This window comes from Lepidochelys kempii, chromosome 2 (assembly GCF_965140265.1).
Source record: "Lepidochelys kempii isolate rLepKem1 chromosome 2, rLepKem1.hap2, whole genome shotgun sequence".
NCBI lineage: Eukaryota > Metazoa > Chordata > Testudines > Cheloniidae > Lepidochelys > Lepidochelys kempii.
In genome coordinates, this window is record NC_133257.1 from 256957975 (window position 1) to 256978107 (window position 20133).

Below are 20133 nucleotides of genomic sequence, written 5' to 3' on the forward strand. Positions count from 1 at the left end.
TCCTGTGCCTCAATTATTCCCATCCTTAAAATGGGGGTAATGATATTGACCTCTTTGGTAAACAACTTTGAGAGCTAAAGATGAAAAATGCTATATCAGAGCTATAAAGTATTATTATTACAACCCCCCAAATCACTGAATTTCTTATTTTAAGAAAAAAGCTTTGTGGCAAATAAATTAAAAGCAAATGTTATAAAACTCAGATTAATCAGATGAAATGAGTAAAGAGTGTGTGGCAGTGAAAAGGAGTTTCTATTGCTCATGAAGTCTCTCCAGTTCTCCAGAGTTTGACTGCAGATGCTAAATAAGACTGGAGAGCGAACTGATCCTTGTGGAGATTTACAAGTAATGGGTCTCATGGTGGAGTACAGTTTCCTTTAATCAAGAATGTTGAATGCTGTGTCCAGGAATGGTAAATTTTACTTGAGTTTCCTTTCTTTTTAAAAAAATATTTTTTTCATATAAAATATAAGCATATAACAAGACACAACATAAGTTCGTATACAAAATGGAAATAGCATATAAATATTACAGTTCAACATTCACTCCTTGCAAAACCCGAGTGTGATGGGGTGTACAAATCCCACACTGGGCAATATGGGATTAAGGAATTATTTTGGGCTCAGCCAGCTCTGCCCTGCCACACTTGCAGCAAATGTTCCATCTGCTGAAAGAATTAAAAGACAGGGAATTAGCTCATTCATTAGTGGCAGAGCTAGAGGTGAGCAGACTTGCAGCCCACAGCTCCAGCAAAGCAAAGCAAAGGGAAGCCCAAGACTCTGACACAGTTGCCCAAAGTGGCCCTCCTTCAGAAAGGGAGGGCCCACCCCAGAAACAACCAGAGAGGGAAGTATCTTGTGGACCTTGGACATTGGTTACCCCCTCTTACTTACTGTGGTTTGGATTTTCCCACCTGAAGAAAGCCTTGAACTAAGCTGATCCTGGAGGTAGGGGGTGGAAATTAGAGGAAAAGGCCCAGGGAGGACAGCCTTTCCTTGGTTGCCAGACCACTGATAGCTGAAAGGGTCCTGAGTCGGAGCCTGGTAGAGTGGGAGGGCCACCAGACCCTAAGTGAGGATCGTTACATGGGGAAAAAAAAGCCAAACCCATAATTTCCTTTCTGCTATTTTCTCATATGTATAAGAAAATAAGAATGGCCATACTGGATCAGACCAATAGACTGTCTAACCCGGTAGCCTATTTTGCAATAATGGCCAGTGCCAAATGCTTCGGAGAGAATGAGCATACCAGCGCAATTATCAAGTGTCGTCTAGTCCCAGGTTCTGGCAATCAGAGTGCTAGGGACACCCAGAGCTCTGGGTTGCATCCCCGACTATCATAGTTAATAGCCATTGATGGACCTATCCCCCATGAATTTATCTAATTCTTTTTTAACCTACTCATACTATTAGCCTTCACAACATCCTCTAGCAATGAGTTCGACAGGTTGTCAGTGCATTGTGTGAAGAAGTACTGCCTTATGTTTGTTTTAAAACTGCTACCTATTAATTTCATTGGGTGACCCTTGGTTCCTATATGATGTGAAGGAGTAAACACCACTTCCTAATTCACTTATCCACACCATTCATGATTTTTTAGACCTTTCTCATTTTTCCCATAATCATCTTTTCTAAACTGAAAAGGAGTACTTGTGGCACCTTAGAGACTAACCAATTTATTTGAGCATAAGCTTTCGTGAGCTACAGCTCACTTCATCAGAAGAAGTGAGCTGTAGCTCATGAAAGCTCATGCTCAAATAAACTGGTTAGTCTCTAAGGTGCCACAAGTACTCCTTTTCTTTTTGCGAATACAGACTAACACGGCTGTTACTCTGAAACTTTTCTAAACTGAACAGTCCCAGTCTTCTTAATTTTTCATCATACAGAAACTGTTTCATACCACTAATAATTTTGTTGCCCTTCTCTCTATTTTTTTTCCAATTTGATGATGGCATGACCAGAACTACATGCAGTATTCAAGGTATTGGCATAGTATGGATTAACATAGTGGCATTATATTTTCTGTTTCCCTTTCCTCATGGTTTCTAACATTCTGTTAACTTTTTTGACTTCCACTGCACATTGAGCAGATGTCTTCAGAGAACTGTCCATGATGACTTCAAGTTCTCTTTCTTGAGTGGTAACAGCTAATTAAGACCCCATCATTTTTGTGTATAGTTCAGATTATGTTTTTCCCTCTTTGTGGACAGAGTCAAGGAGCTGTTCTTGGTGTTTATTGCAAATCTATGTGCTTGAAGCTGATCCAAAGTCTCGATTCTGGCATTGTGTCGAAGATCTAATCAAGATGTGCCCTAGGAAGGATACAGGTGAGTGCCTGGAAAACTGAGTCTGGGTATTATTAGCGGTAGAGACTCCGAGTGCCAGCAAAAGACCAAAGGAGAGTATTTGTAACAGGCAGTGGGCCATGCCATATGCAAATCTCAGCAGTCTGTGGCAGCATGGGGGTATAGAAATGTGGAGATATGCATATGCTAGATCCACAGATGCAAGAAAGTCCCCTTTAGATAGGGATGCTACTTCTGAAGCTAGTCTCCATCCACAATGGTTTACTTCATTTGCTGACCCCACCTGAGATCCAGGATGGCTCTAACCTTCCCCCCTCCCACTGCCCCACTCCCTCCACATGCTTATGAATAATAACAAAACTGGAATATATGCCATCATGTGCCAGCAATGCCCCTCTGCCATGTACATTGGCCAAACTCGACAGTCTCTACACAAAAGAATAAATGGACACAAATCTGACATCAGGGATCATAACATTCAAAAACCAGTAGGAGAACACTTCAACCTCTCTGGCCACTCAGTAAAAGACTTAAGGGTGGCAATTCTGCAACAGAAAAGCTTCAAAAATAGGCTCCAGTGAGAAACTGCTGAGCTTGAATTAATATGCAAACTAGATACCATTAACTTGGGTTTGAATAGAGACTGGGAGTGGCTGGGTCATTACACATATTGAATCTATTTCCTTAAGCTAAGTATTCTCACACCTTCTTGTCAACTGTCTAAATGGGCCATCTTGATTATCACTACAAATGTTTTTTTCTCCTGCTGATAATAGCACATCTTAATTAATTAGCCTCTTACAGTTCGTATGGCAACTTCCACCTTCTGTGTGTGTGTGTGTATAGTTTCTTACTATATGTTCCCTTCTATGCATCTGATGAAGTGGGCTGTAGCCCATGCAAGCTTACGCTCAAATAAATTTGTTAGTCTCTAAGATGCCACAAGTACTGCTGTTCTTTTTGTGGATACAGACTAACACGGCTACTACTCTGAAGTCTGAAGAATCTTTCTTTTGAGGGAACCCTTTCTATTGCTCCTATATCCAGGAGATATGAGATTTTGTTTAACACCAGCTCACATTCAATGTGGTTGTTCAAGATGGGGGATTGGATAAAGAAGTGATGTGGTGAGGTCGTTAGTTCAAGGGAGTATCTGCGACTCACTCCCTCTCTCACCCACTTGCCTGGAGTGCTTAATTTGTAATGAAAGAGGTTCCAGGGCTCAAGTAATTAGGTACTGGAGCTCAAGCAATTTTTTTTACATTCATAACCAATGCAGCAAGCTCAGAGATGCCTGGGCTATGAACTGTTAAGCCTCAAGGTGCTGGGGTTTAGCCCTGGTAATACCTAACACAAATTGAGCACTGACTGTCTGTGGTCAATCAAGACCATTTTTTTGAGAAGTGGGAATTTCTGCCTCCTCGATTCAGGTCCTGGTGGACACACATTCACTGTAGGCTCTCAGAGACTTTTGCAACCCTTCCCCAGTTCCAGGGTTTTCCCTAGTATACCTGTAATCTTTCCTCTAGTACCTTTCTGAGGAGGACGGGTGAAAGGAACATTTTTGGCTGTGGCAAAATTTGTAGTTCCTCCTCAAAGCACTGAGTGGAGTGCGGATGGACTGTTTCGGTTTGGCACCAATTTCTGCCACTTTTTTGCCTAGATTTTTCCCGAAGAGATGAGAGCCTGTTCATTTAGAAGAGAACAAAATTAATTTGGAGTGAGCGTCTACCTGCCAGCGGTGAAGCCAGATGTGGTGCCACATGGTGACAGTATGTTGGCCCATTGATAAGTGTTGCTGCCCAGCTGTGGCCCAGGTATGGTCCTTTGTGTCTCACTTTATGCAACACCAAGAAGACTGTTATCTACAGCCAGGCATTCAGTTATCACAGAATATGCACTGAGGAGAAAGTCCATGATACATGCATTAACACATTGAAAACTGCCTTTATCAAACAAGGACACTCCATCAAAGAAGCAGATCACATCATGGAATGGGCTATCCAAATACCCCAAGAGAACCTGTTTCAATACAGGGGAGGAAAAAGAGCCCTCCGACTGTACACCCTAAACCAGTGGTAGGCAACCTGCGGCCCGCAGGTGGCCCATCAGGGTAATCTGCTGGCGGGCCAAGAGACAGTGTTCACAGGCACAGCTGCCCGCAGCTCCAGTGGCTGCGGTTTGCCATTCCCGGCCACTGGGAGCTGCGGAGGCTGCAGGGATGTGCTAAGCCACTTCCCGCAGCTCCCATCGGCCAGGAATGGTGAACCACGGCCACTGGGAGCTGCAGGCAGCTGTGCCTGCGAACCGTCAATGTAAACACAGTCTTGCGGCCCGCCAGCAGATTACCCTGATGGGCCGCAGGTTGTCCACCAATGCCCTATCCTGACACACCTCGGTGCAGCCCATATGAAGTATCATTAACCAATTACAACCCATACTCAGCGAGGACCAATCTTGGGGGAAAAAAAAAAACCTTTCCCAACCCCCGTTTTCTTCTGGCCTTCAAACAGCTTCCTACATCACCAAGCTCATCATAATAAGGAAGCTCCTCACAGACACCCAACTCAAAGCAGCACCAGACCCTGCCATAACAAGATGCAAAAGCTGTAGACATATCCCCACTGCTATGATGATCAATACCCCTCACAACACACCTTTCAAGATCCATTGGTCCTACACATGCTGATCAGAACATGTGGTATACCTCATCCAGTGCACTAAATGTCCCAACAACAACTATGTGGCTGAAATGAGACTATCATTACTCTCTCAAATGAATTCCCACAGAAAAATAATAAAAAAGACAAAAACAACATATCACCCATGGGCGAACACTATTCACAAGTGATCATGCCATATCTGCTCTCTGTCCTCATCCTCAAAGGCAACCTACACAATACCTTCAAAAGACAAGACCGAGAACTTAAATTCTTAACTTTGTTAGAAACTAAAAATCATGGATTCAATGAAGGCGCTGGTTTTATGGATCATTACAACAATTTATAACTGACTAAACCTTTGTTCTATGACTGCAGAAATGTTAACTCCCACTTCATCTTGAATAGTCTCCTACAATGTTATCTCCCATCTGTTCCACCTTGTATTTAACTGTGATACCATAAGTAGCTTTCCCAGATCTGAAGAAAAGCTCTGTGTACATTCAAAAGCTTGTCTCTCACTGACAGAATTTGGTCCAATAAAAGACATTACCTCACCCACCTTGTCTCCTTGAAATAAATACCATTTATGCACCCAGAAACTTTTGAAAATACCACTAGGCACCCTATCCGCATCTTTAAATGCCTAAATGCCTTTAAAAATCTGCCTGTGTGTGCCAAATACCACCCCCTTGCGCATGGGGGTGAGGAGTAGACTGAAAAATGGCAGCTTTGGCTTCACCCTGCCCTCCTCCCAGGTCAGTGCTGCTGAGCTGGAGAAGGTGTATTGGAATTTGTTGCTGGTATAGGCAGCAGCGAATTACTACCATCTCCATGCAAGCTGGGGAAGACACGAAACTCAGAGGTTCATGTCTCAGTCACACTGCATTCCAGGAATCCTCCTAGGGTGGGGCACATTACTCACCACTTCTTTCTCAGGACTGTGTTGAAAGAAACAAGCTAGCTCTTAATGATTAAAAGATGTTCCAATACATTTTTAAAAGAACAAATACTTTATCATGTTTCACTTCATCTGTATTTCTCTATTTGTGCATATTTTGAAGGGGAAAAAAACGAGGTGCTGAATTATCCATTCCTAGGTTTCAGAGTAACAGCCGTGTTAGTCTGTATTCGCAAAAAGAAAAGGAGGACTTGTGGCACCTTAGAGACTAACCAATTTATTAGAGCATAAGCTTTCGTGAGCTACAGCTCCCTTCCTATCTGAGGAAGTGAGCTGTAGCTCACGAAAGCTTATGCTCTAATAAATTGGTTAGTCTCTAAGGTGCCACAAGTCCTCCTTTTCTTTTTATCCATTCCTAGGAACTACCCCTTAGAAGGGGAAAACTAAGCAACATTTAAACCTCCATAAGTTTCACCTCAAAGAATGAGAGTCACATGATCCTCTCAAAGGGTGAGATATTTAAAGTCTTATGGAAAGGACAGGCCTGTGAGCCACAATCCCCCACTAATCATCAGAATCTGCGTGAAAAGTAGAGTGGAAATGTGAAAAACCCTGGTCCATTTCCAGGCAAGCTTTTCCCTTCTTCAATAATTCCTGGCATTCCTCTACCTCCTGACAGCACAGCCACGCAATAAGCTACAATGTCATTTTCTCACTCATTTACACCTATGCCCTGTCCACCTGTGCCCCATCCAACAAAGGGATTAGAAGTGTGGAGCAAGATTTAATGCTACCTGTTGCAGAATTAACTACAATGCAGTTCTCTATTGGAAATCCACCAGATTTAGACGAAGAGATCATGAACAGCAACTGATCTTTTGATTCGACCCTTTACCACCTTGACTTGTTTCACCCAAACTTATCTTTTGAATCCCCAACTATGGTGTGTGAGCACTTTGACTCCCCATTTCTATGCTCTCCCACTCTACTTCCACCTTGTTTTTCTCCCCTCCATCAGTGTAAAAAGAGAAGAATCTTAGACCTCAACTAAGTAATTGTGATGGTAAATGAGGGGAGGAAGCATGTACCATTGAAACAAGGCTAGCAGGAAATGTATGTTAGGGTTAACGAAAACTGAAATGTGGAGCATATAAATGCTGCTTTGATAAACTTATCATTGCAAAAACAAGAGGTGGCAAAAAAGATTTCCACTATGGAAAGAAAACATTTGGCTAGGCAAAATAATAATAAGTACAGAGTGCAAATACATAAAGGTGATCCAAAAGCACTAAAAGACTAAGCAGTACACCTTAGAGTGGATAAGGCATAGAAAACGGCTTAATCTAAATAGCCAAAATAAATACTGGGTGGATGTTAATGGATATCAGAATCCAAGATAAATTAATACTTAAATATAAGAGAAACATTTCAGTGTTATATATTATATTTGTTCACCATCTAAAAAGGATAGCACCTATTACACGTTAAATAGTGTGATTTACAAGAAAACTACACGTTCAGTTGAAATGACTGGATTCAAAGGCCTCCTAATTATTGTCCTCCCTAGTGTAGCAAGAACCTTGGGGTAATGAACAGATTTTAAAAAGCATTTATTATTCTAGTACCAAGGAATTCCAGTTTCTAGTTCTCTTTAAACTGACAGTTTAATTTCTCATGTTTGCTGATGGTTGTATATACAGTTTATCTGTTGTATTAATTTTTTCACAGTAAGTTAGGCACTTTGCAGCATGGATAGAAAGTCCTTGCTCTGAAGAATTTACAATTTAATTTTAGAACTAACAAGGAATAGGTATAATAAGAAAATGGGGAATTACGCATAAGTGGATCAACTGCACACACTACCGGTCTAGGTTTTTATACGACTCATCACTATTGTAACCGTGTCTAACTAGTCATTTGCTCCTGTAGTTACCACAGTTGTGAATGCAATTGTGCTAATTGTGAGAGCCAATTAGACATGCACCTCACTGAAAGTCTGCATGCAGTTCTGAAAAATATGGCCTCAAAATCCTTAAAGATAAACTTCAGGTCTTTCCAGATAGCCTAGACATTAGCCAGAAACATCATAGTAAATTCTATGTCAATAAAATCCATTATTAAGGATATACAGTTAGCATGAGCTATATCTGGAAAGATGTGAACATTCTGATCATGAAACAAAACACATGTATATCATGTTCTTTGTCTCAGAGAGATACAGCAGTCGTAACTACAGCAATACGACTTTACGCGGGAGGTGAGCTTGTAATACTTGAGAGATGAGGTATATGTGGAAAGTTTTAGTAAAATGCAAGGTATAGTTTCTCAAGTAACTTTCAGAAATGGGAGTTTTTCAATACTATGTTCTTTCTCTTCCACGGTTATGTCCAACATTTCCATTTACAATTCTTTGACAGATTTCAGGCTTTCAGTGTAGAACTGTATAATATTTAATTAGGAGAACACTTAGATACTGTAACAGGTATACCTAAATTTAAAATAAAAATGAAGCGCTTCTTATTTGCAAACGCTGGAATTTCTGATTTTGAAGAGATATCTGGCAAAAATGGGATTTTGCAACTTCTGGAGACATATCATAGCACAGTAGTTTAAGAGAAATAGAAAGTTCTTCAAACAAAGTTCATTCACATTTAAAACAAAGCAAATAAAGAATCAAAAACTGTCCCCCATGTGGGTTATCCCTTTGTAGAAAACGGAAAAAACGCAGTGAGTCTGATATCACAGAGATTCCACCTTATTGTTCTATCCAATATTGTTGTGGGAATTGCCTTCAATCCCACAGAACTGGCACAGAGATTCCACCCAAAATACAGTGTCCTGACATTGCAGGGATCTGGTCTATCCACACAACTTCCAGCCTCCTCACTGAACTCTGCTTACCCCTTGGGTAAGAAAGAAGGCTGCTGTACCATAGGGAAACCCTCATAAGTCAAGGTTGGCATAGTAAGCATTAACTTACAAGGGGATTCCTCGCCCATTTTAAAGGCTGGGGAATGATTTGCAAAAGCATTTAGAGCATGACTTCACTGCATCTGGGAGTAAGTCTACTAGCCCCAGGTCCACAGACTTATGGTAGCAGGGCTCATGCTAGCGCACTAAAAATGGCTATAGACATGATGCTGCTGCTCAGCTTCAGAGCCCATGCTCCAGCCGAAGACATAACATCAAAGCACCATCTACACAGCTATTTTTAGCACGCGAGCAGGACCACTACACCACCAGAAATCTGTGTGCCCAAGCTGGGAGGTTCACTCCCAGAAGAAGTATAGATATACCCTATGTGATTTGCAGGGATTTGTAATTATACAGAAACTAGAATAGCTTTCATAATCTATTATACTGTGTGTTTCCTTTAAGGGGAAAATTCAAGCCATTTTTCAGTCCACATAATAGTGGAGTCTAATTGTATAAAGTAGTTAATTGGCATCTTTGTCAAAATAAAGAGCTAGTATAAAGGGTTCTCATTTCCTTTTATCAGAGAATGAAATAAGAAATTGCACTGATGTAAAATCCAAACTCTTAAATGGATAGTTGGTATTACAGAATAACTGGAAATGACTTTCATTGTAAGTACATACTGAAACCATTCTGTTATACACAGTAATCTTCAGCTAAATGGTCTAATGCACATTTCAAACAGCAGGAAAATTTGCTACCATCTACCTAAGTAGAAGTGCCATTTTTCTCCTCTCGGTTGTCTAACTAAACAATTTCAGAGTGGAGGACACTACAATCTTTTGGTGATCTTCCAGAGAACACCATCCTAGCCACTATGGATGTTGAAGCTCTCTACACAAACATTCCACACAAAGATGGACTACAAGCCATCAGGAATAGCATCCCCGATACCATTACGGCAAACCTGGCGGCTGAACTTTGTGACTTTGTCTCCAGTCTGAAATAGTTGTGGGTGAGGAAATATTATAATTATATATATACACACGTACACACACACACATATACATATGCATACACACACACACACGCCAGATCCTACTCCCATTCAAGTCAAGAGACTGCAAAAGGAATTAAAAATTTCAGAAAATAATCCATATAAAATTATGCTACAAAATGATCTACTTCTTTCCAGAGGAAAATCTCATTACTGTACAACTCTTATACAAAATGAATCAATCATGGAGTAATTGTGATGACAGTCTATGTGGGAGCTGTGCCTCTTTGCCGCACTTAACATCCAAGAATGAAATGCACTAGGTGAGAAAAAAAGACAATGAAAAGGATAACTGTGCTTTTCTAAAAGAATCAGAGAAGAAAGATGGACAAGAGTGATGATCAGATTATATAGTCATGAGGTCGCTTGCCTCCTCAGTGCATGATTGTTCTAACATTCAAATCAAGAAATACAGATTTTTCTTTTACATAAGTAACTACATTTATTGTTAGACAGCTACACACAAGTTTTAAAATTTAAGAAAAAAAATGTCCTCCATGCCACCAAATAATTGGGTTTAGTGTTATTAATTAAAGAATAAGTTAATTGCTTTTGCCAAATATAAGATGTTTCCTTTTATCAAATGATTTTTTTTAAGTTACACTCCTGTAAAATTCATTATATTTTAAAAAAAGAAAAGGAGGACTTGTGGCACCTTAGAGACTAACCAATTTATTAGAGCATAAGCTTTCGTGAGCTACGCTGTAGCTCACGAAAGCTTATGCTCTAATAAATTGGTTAGTCTCTAAGGTGCCACAAGTCCTCCTTTTCTTTTTGCGAATACAGACTAACACGGCTGTTACTCTGAAACCTGTCATTATATTTTAAATACAGGATAAAAGGAATGCTCTTTATGGAATTACAGTAAATGACTAGTATAAGTACACATTGCAACCATTTGGTTACACAAAGGAATCTCCCGCTCTTTAATGGACTAATGCATGCCAAAATGTAATGGGGTAATTTGCTCAACACCTACTTAAGAAGATGACTCTAGGGTGCCCAAATCTTCCCTTCTCAGGAGTCTGACAAAGCAATATATTGCAAAACATGAAAGCATCTGAGACACTTTGATAGATACTGTTAAGATGAAGCCAGTGCATAATTGGACTCTGCTAAAAGAAATGCCTCCAACTGCCTCTTGGAAAACATTCCTAAAAATTATTATCAAAACCAACAAACAAAATGGAAGATATCTAGGATTTGTTTTAGCATTCATATTACCCTCTTTTCTGATGATATCCAGAACTTTACTATTTTTAACCTATGGAACCAGAAGAATGTGACCTGTTGAGCTATAAGGCCTGTTCTTGTTTCTGAAATTTGTTATGTTCTTAACATTAAAAATATCTGTACTTGGTCAGCTACAATCATTTTCCAACAAAGCTGTGTGAAGTCCTGAGCTACCAGTATTTAAAACTAACGTTTTTAGCCTCACCAATGTTGAGTCCATTTGAATTTCTGGTGAGTTGAAGGCTCCATTACATTTCAACAGGAGACCATTCATGGGAACTATTTACTGGAGTTTGAATCTATGACAAATCTCTCTCTCTCTCTCTCTCTCTGTGTATACATGTATGTGTATATACATACATATACATACACTCACAGATAGATACACACACACTATAAATACACATTATGCACATGTGCATGCATACACATATACAGGTACCTTTACCCTTGTTCTTCTAATTAAATAGCTTACTAACTGGACTATACTGATGATGGGGAAACTTCCAAAGATTTAGAGTTCAGGCACAGATAAGCATCTAAGAATTGAATGCTTATCTGAATGATCCTTTAAAAAAAAAAAAACAGCCCCACCCCCATAAGTCATGTGACTTTTCCTCACTAGTATCCACGCATTATGATTCCCTTCTATCTAATATCAGGTCTTCTTGAAATGATTGGGTGGCCCTGTGATTTTCTATTCCCCTTTAACATCTGGTCTCAAAAAGCAAGGTCCTCCAAAGGTTTTCAGGGTCCACTCATCAATACTGGGCTGCAGCACGCAACTGGTAGGAGTGCTGTCCTGCCATCAGAGAAATGACTGGTAGGTCTGTAAGTCTCCTTGTAGGATTTTTGAGGCCTCTCCCCCTTTTCTCAGTGTTTGGGGACAGTGAGATGCCATCCTTCCTCCTCTCAGGTGATCAAGGACTTTAGAATTAATCACTGCATTTCATGGAACACTTTAAGATGCAAGAGGCCAAGAACAGTAAAACGCTTCTATGATCTCTAGCTCCAGAAAGTGGAGTAAGCAAGCTGCCTTCTCTGCAAATATCATGACATGGGGATTTGGCCTTATTCTATGGCCTCAAGAAAACCAAGCTCAATGTGAGGGACAGGTACTTAGCACATGGAAACATTCATAATGCCCTTCTCTCTCCTCATGTTTATCAGCTAAATTTTAATAGTACTGTATTCATCTGAATATCAAATAACTAAGAATATTAAATAGCACTGAGCTGAAGAGGAACTAAAAACTGAACAGTGAAAAATAATAAATAATAAAATCACAGCTATTATTTTACCTTTACTGCATGATGTTAATTATTCTTCACTTACCTTTTCTGGACCTGGAAGAAAATAAAGATCACATCAGTGGTACTCTGAAACCACTCAGAGACAGAGAATCCAAGCATTTATAAAGCACTTATCACCAAGGTATCCAAGGGCCTCTCACAAAGAAATCTGACACAGTGTTGTAGAAGTGATTGAGGACTCTTGCCAAGGCTTTACCTGGATTAGACAGACAGGAGATCCCTTGGTAATTTGCACACTCTAATCTGTCACCCTTTGTATGATATAGAGGGAAGAGAATTGCATCTTTGATCTCAGATTCCTAAATGGATGCAAACAACTATTGAAGACTGTGCATAAGTGCTGTTTAGCCACAATTATTATTATTAAATAATGTATTATGTGCTTATTGTTATGCTTTAGGTGATTATGGTGAGCTGAAGCAATGAGCTGAGGATTGATTGAGATTAAATCTGCCCTCTTGATGGAAGATGATGTTCTGCCATGGATGAGGTGGACTACCGCTCTAAGCCAGTACTGAGAATCCTCTTTCTAAGGTACTTGTCTGATGTGTCTTGCTCACATGTTTAGGGTCAAACTAATCACCAGATTAAGGATAGGAAAGGAATTTTACCCCAGATGGGATTGGCAGGGACCTTGGGAGTTTTCTCATTCCTCTGCAGCACGGACTGCCTGCTAGGATAATCTGGGTATATTTCATCTAATCCATTCCCTTCCATTTCAGGAGCCTCAGGCATTGGTGGCAACTCAGCAAATAGTTTAGACTCCTGAGAATTGAAATGCTTTAGTCTAAACCACATTACTGGGCTCAATAGGATAACTGGGTGAAAGTTAATGGCCTGTTATATACTAGAAGTCAGACTAGATGATAGAATGGTTTCTTCTGGCCCTAAATTCTATTAAACTAAATTATTTATCATCAAACTTTGCAACCTTGAGGTTTGATAGATACCCAGTTGTTTCTAGTTGACCAAAGAGCAGCAGTGACAAAGCCTGTGTTTTCCACCTCATTTAAGGTAGGGATGTTGATTGCTACTGTTATTCATGCCCTTGTTACTTCGTGTTAATACAGAATTTAACACCCTGTTGGATGAGTGGAGTATCTCGTCTTGAGTCCATGATGCCAGCGCTCTGTTATATTCAATACACTGGGCAAGAACTGAGCAAAAGACTAAGGGACTGATCCAGCATTGAAGGCAACAGCAGAAAACAAAACTGACAATATCCTCCTTCTGTTTACTGTTTCCAAGTCTGAGCTCTCCCTCCTGCTAGTTGCCTCCAACCACCACCGTAACCTCTTGACCCTATGCTTTTCCTAACTCCTATTACCTCATTTAAAATATTTCCTTTTTTTCCTAGGAATTCATGAAACCTCTGAATGAATATAGGGACAGATGAGTCACACTGCTACCCCTAAGATCATCAGAGTCACATGGATACACATGGCCCCTTCCTGAAGGGTTCACATTATAGCAGAACCAGCAACTCAAATCTAAATAAATAAATAAATAAATAAAAGCAAGGGATCATAAATTTTACCTCAAATTAGAATGTAACAGGTAAAGTTTTTTTAAAAAGCAGCAAGCAACTTGTGCTTTAATAGAAAGCAACTCAAGAAATTTCAAAAGTTGCATTAATGGGTGAGACTAATTCCTTTAACTACAGCATTTCATTCCCTTCCAGCTTCTCTTCAAGTACTTTGTGGTTTCTTCTCTATGCTTTTAATTTAGTTTTTTCTAACAATCTACTGAACAGTCTCATTCCTGTAGAACTTCTCTTCAACAGCATCATATCCAAATGCGTCACTGCTAACACTAGTCCCTTCTGATCCTGACTGGACCATCAACTTGTCAGTTGGTCAACCTAAGTACTAGGGGTCCCAGTTTCTCTTCTGTCCCTTCAAGAGTTTTTTACAGCAAAACAGATAAAGCTGCTGGTGAATTGAATGCAATTAATTCTTTAGTCTGGTTAAAATGTGCTTTGCATAACACCACAAGGTTCATGGTGACAAGTTGAGTTTATGTCACTGTTGCAACCCTGGGGCTGGCCAGAGACCACTTCAGCCACTGGTGAATCTTAGAGCAGCCTAAGGCAAGCTACCAGTTGTATCTGGCTGCCTACGGCCCAAAAAGGCTGCTATGGGCAGCTGAGGATCCATGAAGTGCAGAGAAGTTGTATCCATGCTCTCTCTTCCCTGGTTATATGAAACAAACAAACAAAAAACCCACTAAGGGACTAAATTTACAGTCTAAACAAACCTAGACAACTCTTGAAAAAACACGAGGTAAGAACTATGACTCAAAGAGAAATAGGAAGTTCTAACTCTTGCCAGACAGTGAGAAGAAAGAGAGAGAGGGGGAGAGAGCTGAGAGCATGCGCACCACTCCAACAGCACCACTAGCAAAAGTTTCCGACGTGAGTGTACCGAGTACACATACACCTATCGCGGAACGTACAGGTGCAAAATCACTCAAAAGAGAGCCAAATAAACTAGTACCCACATCAGCTTGTATCATACAACGCAGAAGGAGGGAAGTCAACTGAAAGGATATCAATGCACCAAAATTTTAATTGCTGCTTTTCTGATTGGATGGAAAGGATTAAACACATACCAGGCAGGAATGGCACTAAATTGAAAGATTATCTTCCCTTTGTTCAGTACTATAAATGTATAGAAAACAAAACAGAAAATGAAATGAGAATACTTAGTATTTGCATTTATGATCCAGGGGGCTCAACCCACCTCCCAATTGCAGAGTCCCTCCCATCCCAATGCCCCAAACATCCTTCCCAGTTGCAAATACTCTTTCATCCAAAGACCAGTTTTCCAAAAGGCCTTCCAAACTGCAGTCTTTCCCCAGCCCCCTACCCCATGAACAATGCACCAAACTTACTTCATCACCTGCTTCTGACCTGTATAGTCCTTCCTGCCCTAAGCAGAGTCCTCTGATGTCTTTTGCCATGCACATCCTTACTTTAGATTTCCTCCCATTCCACTCACAGTCCCCCAAACCTCCTCCCCAGCTGGCTTCCGGCTGCAAATTTGCTAAGCAATGCCAGAAGCTGGGAATGGGCGACAGGGGATGGATCACTTGATGATTATCTGTTCTGTTCATTCCCTCAGGGGCACCTGGCACTGTCAGAAGACAGGATACTGGGCTAGATGGACCTTTGGTCTGACCCAGTATGCGGGTTCTTATGTTAAGCATTACCACTCAGCAGTATCTGAGACACTGCATTTATTTCCTGCTGTAAATATGTATGGTAAATGATGGCCTTGTTATGGTGAACTGAGAATGCTCAGCACGTTGCAGAATCAGAACAAGAGAATCCCGCCCTGTAGCACAGCCTGACCTCGAGAGCCACCTGTATCCAACAAACTCACAACATGCTCCAAGACTAAGGCATTTTTTGAATGTGACAAATTGATCTGGCCTTAACTTCTATGGACATTCTCATGAATAACACTACTCTCTACTAATTCCTCTTTTCATTCACCAAGTGGAGATTCTTGGACAAATTCTCACATGGGATAAAGCCATTTTGCACCTCACTGCCAGCACTATCTGATCCCATAGATCCACTCCAACATCATCCCCAGCAAAGGGGATCCTCAGGTGGCAGAAAAGGAGTGCAGAGGATCTTATGCTGCTCCTCCTTCCTGCTGCCAGTACAGCTGGGGAAAGAAAACAACTAAGCAAGTGATGATTTCCATATCCAACTAAGAAATATGTCCTTCCTGTGATTTTTGTTTCCTCACCTCTCCTGCCCTCCTCTTTATTATTCTCATCCACCTGTTTTGTCTTGTCTTTTAGAGTTTAAGCTCTTTGGGGCAGAGCCTGTCATTTACTATATGTTTGTATGGCGCCTAGCACAATAAGTCCCAACCTGGCTAAGGCCTCTAGGCACTTCTGCACTACAAATGTGGAAAAAAGCAGTGTGGTTGGAATGTCCCTGAACCACATCAGTCACTAGCTGTAGTTTTGACTCACTTGGGGGTACTGGCAGCTGACCTAATTTAGAGCAGCCCATAAAATGCCTTGACTGTGCAAAGAGGGACAGACCTGCACATGGTGGCAGCAGGATCAGGGCAGTCACATGTGGCTTTGTGCAACTTTGCAACTTATCCATTGGCCTTAAGTGATGCACAGGAGGTTGTGCAGACTCTAGGTCCTGGGGTGAATTTCACACAACGAAAGGAAGATACAGCAGATACAACCCACAATTTAATTGAACTCAGCTAATAGTCTGGTCCCATATAACAATATATATTCATATTCAATGTTACTTGAACTTTGCAACTCATAATTAACCTTTTTCCCCATACATCACTGCTGTTTAATTATTCAGTGGAAGTTCTGCCCATAATAGCTCTCTGATCTTTAAAACAGAAGAACGCATTATTACTGGTCACTGGGGAAGGACAGAGCAAAGCCAGAGACCTCAACATAAAGCATTTCTTATCTTAAAAAGAAGCTGTAACTCACTTCTGAAGACTCTAACCTGTGGTTCCTGTAGTAAGGGTTAAGATCCTCCTCTTTCTCCAATGTGCTCTGGAGAAAGAGTGCCACAGATATCATACTCCTTTTTGCAAGCTTGTCAGTCAAACTGAAGCCAACCCTTTTCTTTGTCACCCAGCTGGTCTCTGGGCACCTGTGTGATACTCCTTGCAAGTTTCTCTGCAATTCACTTTTCAGTACCATTATGATGGGATCACTGGTATGTAAGGGGTTAAAGCAACCCTGGGGAGGCTGTGCAGGAGGCAGCCCATAAGGAAAAGGCTTGTAGTGCCAGTCAATTAGGGGAAGGTTTATTGTAGGAGCCAATCAGGGCCAGACTGGCCCATCTAAGAAGGGCTTGCTGAGCAAAGCAGAGGAAGTCACTCCCTAGAATTTGAAGGGAGGAGGACTAGCTGCTTAGAGGGCTGGAGCACCATGGACAGAGCAGAGCAGAGCTGGGCCAGGTCAGCAGAGTCCAGGCTGCCAGCTGCCAGACTGAGGCCCTGATACAAGGGCAGAGGAGAGGTGCTGGGGCTCTGGGGAAGTGGCCCAGGGAAGGAGACAGCAGAATTGGAGGAGAGGCAGCATGTGGCTGCCAGCTATAGGGTATCTGGGCCCAGGTCTCCCACTGACTTAGCCTCCACTTGCCACTGAGGGGAGTGGTCAGTGTATGGATTGCAGTTTGCCACCAGGACAAGTGGCTAGAACCTGGACTGCAGTTTGCCACTGAGGCAAATAGTTGGACTGAGGACTGTTGGTCCCCTGGAAGGGGGGAAACAGCTGAGTGGGGCACAGCCAGAGGGCTGTGTCCAAAAGAGGACGACGTGATCCGGGAAGCGACATGGATCCTGGAGGTGGAGATAGAAGTGACGATGGGCAAGACACCACCTGAGGAGGGTGCACTGGCAACCCTGAACTAATTCCCAGGACAGCCAATAAGAGGCACCAGGGATTCAGGTGTGAACTAGAGAAAGCTGATAGAACCCAGTAGTAACAAGAAGTCAACCATCTTTTATCCTGCTTCTTCTGTACTGGTCTTTACTCCAGGTAGTGGACACAACTAAAACAAAGGGGATCAAGAAAAGTGACTACAGAAATAGCAAGCCAGCAAACAGCTAGAACAATATATGAGTTTGCAATAATCAGGTAACCCTTGCCCATTTGTACATGGCTGACAAAACATTAGGGAAAATAAAATCAATTGGAAAAGTAGTTCAAATGAGCAATTGTCCCAGTCATCAAATCTGAAGAGAGATTTTATAGATTTAAGGTAAAATTTTCAAAAGCTCCTATGTCCCAATTTCAAAAATACCTACGCTCCCATGTCTCACTAAAAGTCATAGATATTTAGACTCCTAAGTCATGTAGGTGCTTTTAAACATACCCACCTTCAACTTCTGTATCATCTTCTTACAGAATTTATTTTCCTTTAGGGACAAGTGGCGGCATCTTACACATTCATATCAGTGCCCTGAAAAGTGGCACATTTTCTCCTGCTTTACCTCACACTGCCCTAGAGAAGCGGAAGTAAATGTTCAGATATGCATGAATCTACTTAGGTACCTAAATCTATGTTTTGACACTTCAATAAAAGTAGTCCCATTTTCAGAGGAACTGAGCAATCAAAGTTTCCAATTCAGTCCTTCTGAAAATCAGGCCACTACTATTTTGGCACATAAAATGAATATAGATGCCTACGGTTAGGCAGCTATGTTTAAAAACCTTGGCCTGAGTGTGCTTCCTCACCAACACTTCCATCCCCTACCAGAAAGGAAAATGAGTGACTGGTATTGGAAATTCTTGCATCTGGTTTTATGTATATATGACTGAATTTTATTTCCTCCCAAAATAAGGGGAGAACAGAAAAAAAGACAAAAGAACAATAAAATGAAAGGAATGGGAAGGAAGAGAAACAAAAGGAAGAAAAAGGGGCAGGGAGAGCAAAGGAAAGCTACATTTCAGTTTTATCTGCTAGGAATTAATCAAAGATTTTTAAAAGGTTAGATCAAATCATTTCATATTTTCTTGAGGTTCCTCCTCTCTGAAACATTACCTGCTATTTAACTGCCCGGTGAGCCCAAGTCACTGTGCCAAGTTTTTATCCCTGGAGGCAGCCGTCTCTTCCATTTAAGCAATAAAAGTAATTTGACTACAAGCAAGCTCTAGAGAAAGTTTCCAAGATGATGGGATACTCCCAAAACACAATTCTGGGAAGTAATTTTTGAGGATGTATCCATTATCATATTACTCCTTCTAGCTACTTTTTCCCAAGATACAATTATTTTGGCTAGGTCCCAAAACATGTGAACCAGCATGGCTCTGGGCAACCCACATCTCCAGCAGCAATCTGTATTGGCAAGGCCCATGCACTGTAACATCTGTAGGGACCTGTGTGAATGAAAAATAATTTTCTGATGGATCAGCTTTAATCATAGATCAATAATAGAGTTTTTAATGTTTTAAAGGGCACTTTCCCATTGGCTTAAGTTCAAGAATATACACAAATCTTTGCTCCAGGCAATATAAATTACACAGTCGTTTGGGCTAGGAAGCTGTGATGGGCTATAGCTGGTGTGAGGGACCTGAGGAGCTATCTCCATGTCACCAACAATTGTGGAGTCTCTGTTGCTACCACCAGAACTAAATAGTCAGGAATCAGGGCCTGCAGCAGAGCCAGTCTCTGGACAATCTAACGACTACAGCTGGCCTGTAGCAGGCTGTCTGATTTTCTAAGCCACCTGATTGGTAGAAGAGTCAGCAGATTGTCTCTTAAGCCCAGCAACAGCAGCAGTTCAGTAGCTGCTCAAAGCATTCACCTGTGCCTACTTGTTCCCAGACTCATCTAAGGCCTACTCCTACCCTACTCCTGCATTGTATCCAGCCCAGTTCCTGAGCTGGTCCCAGCCTTGCCCCTGCCTTGCCTCACTCCAGGTAACCCACTTGTGACCCTTGCTCCAATTCCTGACTTCTGTCTTCAGCCCTGGTGTCTGGCTTCTGACTTTGGCTCTGACCCAGGTCTCCAATTCCTGACTATCAACTCCTGCTCTAAACACTAGGCATAATTCCTGCTCTAACGACCGAACATGACTTCCCATGTGACTGGAAGTCCTAGCAGCCCTGACAAACAATAAGGGAACTATAGCTGATACAGTGAGAATGAATTCTACAAAGGCCAATATCTCTCTGACAGAGATAGTGGGAAACCTACAGACCTTACAGGCTCAGGTTGCTGCCCTGCAGGTGAAGAATGC

At 41.4% G+C, this 20133-nt stretch overlaps 1 protein-coding gene across 1 annotated transcript in view; it reads right to left on the reverse strand.

Annotated features, from left to right (window-relative positions):
* LOC140907821 (sodium channel protein type 5 subunit alpha-like) overlaps positions 1-20133 on the reverse strand; it is a 186195-nt gene that overhangs the window by 132801 nt on the left and 33261 nt on the right. The gene's annotated exons all lie outside the window — the stretch shown is intronic.